The sequence below is a fragment of the Xiphophorus couchianus genome, chromosome 13 (genome assembly GCF_001444195.1).
Source record: "Xiphophorus couchianus chromosome 13, X_couchianus-1.0, whole genome shotgun sequence".
NCBI lineage: Eukaryota > Metazoa > Chordata > Actinopteri > Cyprinodontiformes > Poeciliidae > Xiphophorus > Xiphophorus couchianus.
In genome coordinates this window covers 21,932,594-21,944,696 of record NC_040240.1, presented here as the reverse complement: position 1 = coordinate 21,944,696, position 12,103 = coordinate 21,932,594, and the positions used below count along the sequence as shown (strand labels likewise).

The 12,103-nt window shown below is 38.1% G+C and overlaps 1 protein-coding gene across 4 annotated transcripts in view; it reads right to left on the bottom strand.

Annotated features, from left to right (window-relative positions):
* Positions 1–12,103, bottom strand: part of LOC114156125 (metastasis suppressor protein 1) — a 55,804-nt gene that overhangs the window by 28,614 nt on the left and 15,087 nt on the right. The window lies entirely within an intron of this gene.

Below are 12,103 nucleotides of genomic sequence, written 5' to 3'. Positions count from 1 at the left end.
CGCTGACCACACACGGGCAGGTGGAAACATGCTGAAACAAGATCCTGCTGATATCACACATCCTTTAATACCATAATTTTAAAACAACTCCCAATGCCATTGCTCACGGTCTGGACAGATTTCAGCTGATGCGCACACTCTCTTTGAACTGAGGCGAAAACAAAGTCAAACGAGAGTTTTATTTGCTTTACCCGGGCTGCTGCCAATCCTCCCGAGCGAAACCAGAGCTCCTATTTCAGCGCTAATCTGCAGTCTGAAAGAGCTGGCGTGCTGGTGGAGCACACCCGATGCCCTCTCAGTGAGTTTGAGCAGGAGAGCGGTGTCTGAATGCTAAAAGCTTGTGTCAGCGCAGATTTCCATCTCGCCTCAGAAGACGCTAACATAGCTCAGGTTGCTGCAGAAGCCTCAGTACAAAGTTTCACTGACTCTATGCCTGGAAGTGCAGACACACGCTGCATTAAAAATGGTGACAACTAATGCCTGGAAGTGCTCATTGTACTGTATGTAAAATAACAGATTGTGCTTCAGGATTAAGACAGCTTGTTTAGCTGCCAAGCAGCACAGATTAACAGGCAGGAAAAAAACGATGTACTAACACAAATATGCCAAATTTTTAGAAACTTTTTATGAAGTGTCAACCATTTTGACTGTTTTCACTTACAGCTAAATTGACTTAAACGGGTGACATGCAATCATTAGGGAGAAGGGCAAATCTCGAAATGTATGCATTAGTAAGTTTGTTTTAAACAATTCACTTTTTCCAAGTTATACTCAACTTAATTATTGCTTTAATAATTAAAAAATATTTAGTTTTTCCCCCATAGGTGCTGAAGGGTTCCTCTTCAAGAAAACCTTTCTAGAAGGCAAGCTTTCCTCTAATCATTACCAGATCGATAAAAAAACTGCAGCTTGCCCCATAGCCATAACCAATAGCATGTCAAGTAGCATTGCGTCTTGGTACTTCAGTTTCCCAAGTAACATTTTCTTTTGATCATTTTATGTTCCAAGGAAAAAAAAATCCAAAAATGCAATGCAAATGCATACAATAAGTAAAAATGAGAACTAAAATCAATTTTACTTGCTATTAGTTAGTCTAGTCTGGCAGCTGAATATAAGCAACATAAAGCCAAATTAGCATAATACTCTCTTGAGAAACCAGGCAACTTCACTGAGTATAAACAGAAAACAGCAGCGAAACAGTCAAACAAGCCGACAAGTATGTGCTTAAAATCCTGAGTGGTTTGTTCATGTTCTTCATTACATCCACTTGGAATAAATGATGAAAACCCAAATGTGGCAGCATCGAAAAGTAATTAACAACAGCAGAAAAACTAAGCCAACATGACGTCACTCAACAACAGTTGTAGTACAGAAAGAAAATCTTTCAGTGTAGAAAAACAAGGGCCAAGGTTAAAAGAAATTAACATAATAACAGTGATTTAAATGTCTGTTTTTAAATGTACACAAGAAAGAACACTCAACACTGATTACACTTAAGAAATCCACAATGATATCTGCATTTTATCAACATGATTGCACAGGTAGCAAAATCTATTAACAGCAGCAGACAATCTTAGCCAACAAGAAGTCTGAAACTGAAAGTCCATTCTGCTAAAATAAAGTGAAAACAAATCAATCATTTTGTTCAGTTTTTATGCTCGACTAATAAGGAACAAACTTCCAGAAAACGATAGAACAGTTGAAACACTAAGGCTAAAAATCCGGCTGTTTAGTTTCTTTTGACTCATGATAACTGGAACATTGTTCAACATATTGGAACACATATTTGAATTTATTGAATGTGATAGTACATTACTGTGACCACTTTTAGCAGGAAGGCTGGAAAATAATTATTTTGAATGCTATTTACCAATGTTTTATATTAGCGAAAAACAGAATCAGTAGGTGAAAATTGCACAAGATGGGATAGTAAACATTTTCAATTACCGGTAAATAAATGTAGTTTCCCAGGCTGGACATATACAGAGACATCTTAGTACTTGTAGCCAACATATGATTGGTTATATGAATGCAGTCGAATAATTTTTTCATGTTTTATTAGCAATGAATTTATTGAGTGTTCTGTGTTTTGAGTGCACAGATAAATGTGTGTTTCCACTAACCAAAGCATGTTCAGGCAGTTCTCTTTCTCCCGTGATTGGCTGTTATCTGCTAAGCCAGACACTCTTTGATCCTCCCAAACCTCCCCAGAGATGGGAGACACACAGATGCGCTCAGCACCTCTGTTATTTTCTACCAGCATGTAAAAACGCCATCAGCACCCGAACTCACACCGACGGTCAGCGTGTCCTCCTGCCACACGTTTCCCAGCGCTCAGGTTGCCTGAGGGCTTCGCACCTCTACATGACATATGGGGGAAGGTTAGAAGAAGCAGGTGGCTTAGTACAGGTGAAACATCGAAAAGAACAATGGCTGATGGCTTCAAAGAAATTCTGAACCTTTGAAACAAGCACCTACATGATGTGCTGACTGTAAATTAAAACGGAGCAAGGAGTAAGTTGTTCCATTTCCACTGCAGGTATTTGATTTAGCATTTTAATATGAAATAGTGGAGGGAATTCCTGTCTGGCATTTGAGGAGTGTGTGCACATGCATGTAATCACTTAGGGGTGATGAAGCAAGGTTGTCTGAAAATGAAAGCAAGAGTTTATCTCTGCAGTGTGACAGTGTAGCTGTGAATTATTTAACAGCCGTTCAACCTTTACAAACAGCTCTGAACCCCCGTCAGTCGCCTCCGCCGCAACAAACGCATCGGCAAAATCAATTTTCAGCTCAAATCCACGCAACGGACAAATCTCCAATAATTGTAGAAACCACCATCAGTAGAGAAACTTGCTCTTTTATTTGTAGAGACTAATGGATGTGAAAACCAAGTTGAGGCCTGCAGGGGAGACAATAAGTCCTCTGTCATAGGGGCGGGGCTTCTCGGCTAATTAGAGGGAGTTTGCAGCAGAGATGAAAACAACACAGGCTCAGACTCACCTGCTGGGTGACCCTGATTAATAATTCAAACACACCCTGCGACTGACTCTCACAATCTTACAGCAGGAATATCCCCGCACTGCTGTTAAACTACTGTTTGGATATGATGAACAATTCCCTTTCACACGTTTATCTAGATTTTTGATCTCATTTACCAAAGATGTATCAAGACCTGGGACGGCTTGCTGGTCCATCACTGAGCAAATACCCTTTAAAAAATATTTTGATGATTTTGTGTGTTCTAGAGATTTATCAGATGTAAGATTAACTCAGAGGCATTGGCAAGAGCGCACTGGTTCCACTGAGCAGTACAGCGCGAGTAGATATACTATTTTATGGTTTGGCATATTGAGGGAGTATTTCCACCGACAGTTGGACTCTCGCTGGGTGGGCAGGGTTAAAAAGGCTTAATGTTTGTCCATACTAGCACAATGGAAAAACATGATACATGTATAACCATGATTTCAAGAAAACATGCAATTCCAGTAAGGCTGATCTATGTTGGTATTCAAAAAAATAAACTAAAATTAGGAAACGACAAGAAGTGGGTTTTCTCCAAAACATCCCGATCAGAACCATAATTATGAAGTTATTACCAACTACAACAGAAAGAAATAAGGAGGAATGAGAATCCAAATTCATTTTCCCACCACACAGTAACAAAGATTGGAAAAGAGGCAACAAACCTCTGCAGCACAGAGAGGCATCACCGGGTCACTAAATCTCCGTAACAAATGCTAACTACCTACCAACCTGTTGTTGACTTTATCTCGATCTCGATAAATCAACTTTATCTCACCATAACAAATATAAACAAGCGATGTTTGCTCAAGACTATAACCAGAGTCAGCGCTCTTTGATGACACAGAGTTCCTACATGCCAGGTGGATCTGATGAAAAACACCTAATATCCATTGTATATAGGGGAGGATTTTTAAAGCTGGGGGCAGTTTCTTTTCCTAAAGCCCAGGGAAAATTATTAAATTTCAGGACATTTTAAGTAGAGATCTGGGTGCAAGGTTCTAATAGCATTAATCAACGGATTGTTCTATGTATTTCAGTGTGAGACTATGGCACTGGCGGAAAAGCTTTATCTTAAATAGTGGTGCCAAAAATTTCCAAAGATTCACCAAAAGACATCTAGAAACATGAGTAAATCTTTTTTTTCCTGAGGCATCATCTTCATTATGTTAATCCATTTCATATGGGAGCACTTAAAAACAACCAGTACATAATGCAGAGTCACCAAGTTCAAGCCCAACATGATTCTCTTCATCACACCGAGGCAGATTTTCATTAGTTTTTTCATTCATCATTTCCTCAGCTGTGCATTAGCACATTAACCTGCAAAACATAGTGTGCAAGTAGTGTGTCTGTAATATATTTGTTCACACACACACACATGCCCACACACACGCACACACACGCCCGCACAAACATACCTGTTCCAGCTGTTAAATATCCCAATTTACAGGATCCACAGCATGGTTATCTGAGCTCAGGCTTTTGTGTCTGTTTCTTTCAGACCATCACATTCATTACGTCAAAGCAGGCAGCTGCTGCTGTTGCCGTGGCAATGCCACTTGATAATGACAGGCCGCACACTGCTGCTGGCCGTCACTTGGGGGCTCTACTCACATTAAACGCCACAAGACAAGGACCACCTGAGAGGGCCCGCTTTTCAACTACATCTAACATGATTTAACAAATATTTATCTGGTGTGTCTAAAGATTAATTTTTTTATATCAAGATTTTTTAGGAGAAAAAAAAACATGAGCAAAGAGTTAAATTGTTAAATCCACACAATTCATTCATAGAAAGGCAAAAATGATATAAAAAACGAATTAAATCTAATCTTTAAAGATGAATTTGAGAAATGATATTTGATTTATATGCAGCAGAAAGTGAGGTTTTTCGTCCCAATTTAAAGGAGCCAACAGATTGTGTATGACCAAAGGATTATTCTCATCACTGACCATAGCTTATTCAAATACATTGCTTTTGAAAATTAAACTTCCTTTTTTTATTTTCATAAATGTTTGGTTATAGCCTTACAACAAAGTTGCAGCAACATAAATGAGAAAGACTTGAAGGAAAATTCTAACTGGCCCTGCATGGGGATTTCCTCCACACCAGCTGTAAAATGAGAATAATTTAGATCAAAATTACAACTAAAAACCAGTTTTTGTACATTAAAAAACACTCTTTCAAAGTTAACTTTACCTGCGTGACCCTGTATCATTATATTCTTCTCCCTCTGTCTTTATATTTCTTTCAACGCTGCCGAAAAGAAAGGGTTTTAAATAAAGATCTGACAAGTTTGAACATTTAAAAGTGGCTTTTCTCATTTAATAACTCCCCTGTCTGCAGACAGTCATGTAACAACAGTGTCATACAAAATGAGTCATTAGTATTATAAGCAGCAGCGTGTCAGGGCCCATATTTCTGAACATTTGACCTCAGCAGTGCAGAACTCTCACAGCAGAGGATATACGAGACGGTTGTAACTTGGCTGACAGGATGAGGAATTTGGATTTGGAACAGAGGAACAGTCAGTTTGGTTTTACATGAACGCCAGCCTCCTGACTCCAGCTCAGTTCAAGCCTCTGACATTATTTATCCTTGTAATCTAATATTTCTTCTGAGATCTGGTTATTTAAGAGTGACACTCTGCAACTTTAAGATTTTCCTCTGCATCTTTTGAAGTTATTTTGCTGCCTTTAAATGCTACCGCCTGATAAAAGCAAAAATGAATCACCTCAGCTGCATATTTTCAAATAAATGCTTATTTTATTTTGATTAAAATTTACCTCTGCGCTCCTTAAGAATTGTGTTTATTTCCCTCTATTATTATCTTATGTACATTTCATCAAGTTTGCTATCAATGGTAAGTCTGACCATTAAACTCTGATGATTAAGTTAGTCACAATTCTCATGCTATGCAAAAATTAGACACTTACCATCCATTTTATATAAAAACGTATTGAAATCAGGTTAATGCACTCGTCCACTTGTTAAAAATAAAACAATCTACATTTTTCAGATACTTTTAGTTTTCTGTGCAAAAGTGACAAATTTGTATACATTTTAAAAAAAGATCATTCCACACTTACCATTCCAAAGAGGACATGACCACAGCAAAACCCGACTTCATTACCAGATGTACTAATAAAATATGAGTTGGATGAAAGTTCACCTTGATGTCTTCATTCATGTGGAGTTTTGAACTCAGTTAATTATTTATTCCAAGTTGTTCCATTTGATCAGTGACTCGTTCTGGGATTTTTAAAATCTAATAATAATGAAGCTTAACACATAATATTAGATTTCTTACATTCTTTAATAAGTGTAAAATCTTTAAAATATATATTAAGCAGAAGAATCAAGTATATAATTTTGTTTTAATTAAAAGCAATCTATGTTTGCAGTTCTTCCTAATTTAGACAAAGCAAAAGAATTGTAAATATTTGCAAATTAAAGGTACCACAAATATTCACTTTTTATTCCAATACATCAGATTTTCACACCTCAGACGTTTGTTGCTCTGATTTTGCACATCTACCTACCGCTGCAGAGTAACTTTCACAAAGACATGCAACATCACTCCTCACCAAACCTGGCAACATCTCAGATACATTAAATTTGTTCCATCTTCCCCTGAATGTGGAATCTGATAAGCAAATATTTTTCCTCAGCAAAGTTTAAACACTGAAGCACCATCTGTCCTTGAGGAAAAGCTCAAACTGTGATTGTGGACACTGCAGATATGACATCACTCACCTGAAACTGAGATATCGGTAAATAAGATGCCAAAGGAGGCCATCTGTGAGCTGCTGGGAACTCCACCACACTATACACACACACACACACACACACACGATAAAGATAGGGACTGTATCACATCCACAGGAATTAATTTCACAGGGCTAAAAACACAATGCATCAGCTCAAACTAGATGAACACAGCAGCTACACAACAATCTGCATTTCCACACAACTTTGTAAGTTAGGTCCAAAATGACATCACTGACAGGATTATGTCAGTGAGTTAAGTCCTAAAATTCAGGCGAGGGTCTTTCTGTCTGGAGTTCACATGTTCTTCTTTCTACACTGAAATCATGCATTTTAGGTACTTGATTATTCTAAGCTGACCTTCTAACCGTGTGTGAATGATTGTCTGTCAGATCCCATCTGTTTTAAAACTACTGTTGGCAAGAAATATATTAGAAAATGTCAGGCAATATGTTGCACGTTAGAAGTTCTTGTAAGGTAAATTTTTACACAAGACATGAATATAAATCTGGTAAATTACTGACACTCTGCAGTGGAAAAAATTAAATATAAAAGAAGTAATAACAGCATTTACTGACAAGTATGCTAAGACTCTGTGGGAAGTGATTCTTAATTTTTTCAAGGAGGCAAGCAGGTCCAAGCTAGACTGCTGACCAAAAGTCAGGATCATCAGTGAGGTCCCGTGTTATTGAACCTCACTGATGATCTTGCAGCTGACAGAGGAAATCCCTGCAGCTTGTCTCAACATCTGGTGAAAAGAGTGAAGCCAGAAGAGGGCAGGCTGGAACAGCAGCTGATTTGAAATGAGATCAGAGAAGCTAGCAGATGGCTGAGTTACTCTTATGATGCTTTGGTTGGAAATGAAATAACTCTGTTATTTTCCTTCAGTAGGAGCCAAAAGTGAAACCTACAGCAGCTTTCTGTTAGTGTTACATGTGGCAGCTTCAGTGAAATGTTTAACCAAAAACAATACAACTGATAAGTACTGTTCTACGTCTGGCTCATGTTCCAGATGGGTTTTTACAGCTGAAAAAGTTTTGGAAGCCTGAAATGCAAGTGAGGAATCTGCCTCAGTTCCCTGATGTTGTCAAGGGAGACAAAATGAAGATGAGCTTTTTTAAACTATCATTTGCTTTCAATCACAATATATTAATTGCATTATAGCTTAAGATATCCTCCAAAAAGATTTAAAACTGAGAGAACAAGTGGCTTGCTGATTATTTGTTTACACAAAAATTAGATAGGATTGACCAAATATGTTCTTAATATTTACAGTATAGAATGTAAATGTAAATGTAAGAATCCTTTAGTTCCAAGCAAGCACCCAGTAAAATATAAAATATATTGATCAATGTACTTAGAGACAACCAATGAAGTTGCTCTTATTTTTAAGACTTGCAGAAGAACAGAAATGCTAACATTCCTGCAGCAACCACTCAAACCAGGGTCCATTAATCCAATCCAATGAATGGTAATGCTGCAAGTCTACAGCTTTTGTAACGTGGAGCTGCTGCATAAACAAAAGAACAAAGGATATTTTCTCAGAGATGGAAATTTGGTAGCAAAAGATCAAACGCAACATGAAAGATTCAAACTGCTTTCATTGTGGTTAGCAAAAGGGCAGTTAGGAGGGAACCCGACAGCCCACACCTTAGCCCCTAAAGAAAAATAAAGAAAAAGATATTCATTAATTTTAAATTTTAAAAAAGTGTAGGATCTTTCAGCAACTTTAACACATTGGAGAAACACTACAACCTCATCTATTGATTGGTTAAAAAAAAAAAAGGCTGCCCATCTACAGAAATGTCTAAAATAATGACACTATGAATGAATCTGTTAGCAGAACCAGCTCCGCCGGCAGATAGATGAAAACAGATTCTGTTTCTGTTACTCAGATTCAATTCTGCAGTGATTTCCATGTTGTTGCCATGAGCACCAGCAGCAGGATGGACATGACAGCCAACAGCCTCTCACCCCTCCTCCTGCAACCATCTCCCATCCCTATCAGCATACCTCTATCTTCCTTTTCTCTTTGCTCTCTTTCCTACAACCAACCATTCATTCTTCTGTTTAAGTGCATTTCAATATCACCAATTCCATTTCTAAGCATTTTTCCAACGTCGTTGGTTTTTGGAACAAGTACTTTGTCTGATTTCACCTTTTACCCCTCCTCCACTATCTGACAGTGAATCCCTCCATACCCGGGTGACATTGAACGGATGAGGTACAACCTCTTCAATTCAATAATTCAACACCTCCGTCAGAGCTGGATAACTGTAAACCAGTGAACAAGATAAAAGCTTATCAGAGATCTGTTCTGTCAATTTCACGGTTTATAGACCGACGTGTTTCTTTTGCATGCTACAAATGTTTGTTTAAAGATTTTATGCCATTCCTGTAAAGCCATCTCTAAATGAAACAGATTATCTCCAACTATGAAGAAGTGAAAAATAGTGAGACTGATTTCAAAGAAAAAAACCCCATCATTTTATACCGTCTCACCTCATTGTTGGTCAGAGCCAAGATGGAAAGAGTGAAGGAAGAGAAAAGACACATTAGCATTTTGAAGAGCAACCACAGGCAAATTTGGCTCTCCCTCTCAGTGGGGATTTGCATTAACATTCAAGTTGATCTTCTCCATGATGAGAAATAGACAGACATATTTTACTTTCTGTGAAGGTAAATACATGTTCAAGAAAATGGTTACGAATCCTAACTGTGCTTCCATCCACAACTGCTTTCAGCTGCATTTCAATGTAAATGTTAATAACCCCGGTTTAGCAATATTTTAAAAAGTTCAATAACTACTTAAAAGTTCTGTCAAACCATTCCTAAATTTTCTAAATAAAATGCAACACTGCAGTTACTGGATTTTTGTATGGAAGTTGTATGGAACATACAACTAAACTAAACTTCAATTGACTGAATGAAAACTACCAGACTTTTCCTTTGCTGACCAAAAAGGAAAATCTGATGATTTGGGTATATTTAAGTAACAAAGTACAGAGAATCACAGCAGGGAAAGAAAGAGGATCATTATGCTTCACTCTTAAGGTAAAGGTTTTAAGCTACAGCTGATAAATCAGGAAACCAGATGATAACTCAACTAACAAAAGCAGAAAAACAATGGAGGTCAACGATTCTGCACAATATCAACTTAAAAGAGACTTTAATTTCCAGATTGTGGAGCTCAGCTGAATATAAGCTGCACCCATTAACTTTACCATGAAATAAGAGTATATACGCTGCAAGTGTTTATGTAAGATGAGATGCAACATGAGATATTTAGCTAACCAAAACAATTGTTTTAACTTTTTGAAAAATATGTACGAAAATACTAAATTATTTTGTCAATATTGACACCACAGTATCATGCCATGTTAGTATCATTGTTTTACATTTCAATCAGACAACATAAAAAAGTATGAGGCATAAACCAAAACATAAGTTTTTCTCCTTTTTTGTTGCTTAATGTTAACCCTAAAAAGTATGAAAAGTGATTTGTGTGAACAATTTCATCCCTTTTTTAAATATATTCTACATAATTGTGTTTCTGATCATCAGCCATAAGCTCAGGTGGATCGATGCTGGAAAAATCGCAGAAGGAAGAAATTTGACATGTGGCTTCAAAGCCCTGCAATTGTGCCAACGGTTGCTGCAGGAAGGCAATAATTTGACATACTGCTGCAGGTGAAACAACTACTGAGCAACACACACACACACACACAGCCCCACAGTCAATTACAGAGCAGCTGTGACCCAGAGCTGCAGGTTCATCACGACAGTGACTGATTGTTTCCTGGGCTACTGTTGTCACTGTGACAGCGAGTCGCCTCGACAGGAAGTTGACCTACATCGGGCGCTGTGAGCAACACATGCCGCACACAAATACACACAGACTCAACCTTGAAGCAGAGGCTTCCCCGGGGGAAAGGACATAAATTCCATGATAAATGGGAGTTTCCTGGAAAAGACAGAGGATAAAAAGACCACACATATGTGTGCATCAAGTCAAGCTGGTCATCAAAGCTTGCCGCTTCCTTTCACCAATACTTGAAAGGATTGATAGGAGGGGGAACAGCTTCTGATCATTTGTCAATAGTGGAAAAGGACAAATCAATGGAGAATGTGAAAACTGCTTCTGGACAGCAGCAGCAAACCGACTGGTTGAATTGGATACGAAGCCTCAGATATCTTCAATAAGAGCGTGCCAGAATTTTTATTTGCAAAGTCTGCATTTTTATTATTAGCTGAGCTGCTCTTCTTCCACTCCTACCTCTCTGACCCCAATCCAGATGCAGATAATGAGGCAATAATAGCCTCAGTTACTATAGTTGTGGCCATTAGAGAGGCTTCATTTTAACCGTGCTGCAGTAAGGCTTCTTTTTCCACAGAGCCAAACATCTTTAACCTTTGAAATCTCCAGCAAAAAGTCTGAGATGTTTCAGTGTTAATGTGAAGCATAAGTTGTGGTCAAAAATGACTTGCAGTGAGTTATTCCCTACATTTTAATTACAAAAGGCATAATAAGAATTACAAATGAGAGATTGTTGTGTTGGTTAACTTTTTAAGGCTTTGATTCATTAACCACTGTTTTGATCACAGACCTTTTCTGCAGATTTTCCCCCCCAAGACTTCTGAAAACAGTGTGCGTGCCAAATGTGTTTTAGCTTTATGCAGGCTGTCAACAAACACACAAATTGTGTATGTTTGAGGGTGTTTGAGGGTTTTTGTAACTGCAAAAACTCTTTCCTCTCTTTCCCTGTGTTTCCTTTATCCCAGTCTTGCTTTCTGTGTGTGTGAGGTTCAGGGACAAATTTTTGAGGACAGATTTCACTTTATAGTCTTTTTGGGTGATCTTTTTGCTACAGTCTATTTCACCTTTAAGGTAAAATACTAACATTTTCTATATCTGAACTTATTTATTTATAGTGATAAACACCAAAAATAAATGAGAGCTTTTCTGCACTCTGAGTAATACAGACATGCTGAATATATTGAAATCAAATTCATTAATCATCAGGAAAGCTGGCTCTGTACTGGGACTAAGGCTGGAGTCCCTGGAAACTGTGGTGGAGAGGAGGACACTGAAGAAGGTTCTGTCTATTATGGACAATAAACAGCACCCTCTCCACCACATAGTGGACAGACAGCGGAGCACCTTCTCACATAGGCTGCTCCAGCTCCGCTGTCGTAGGGACAGATACAGGAAATCCTTCCTGCCACATGCCATCTCACTGTACAATAAAAGCTAAATCATTGTTCTGCACTAATCAGTCCGATTTTGCACAACTGCACTATGGCACA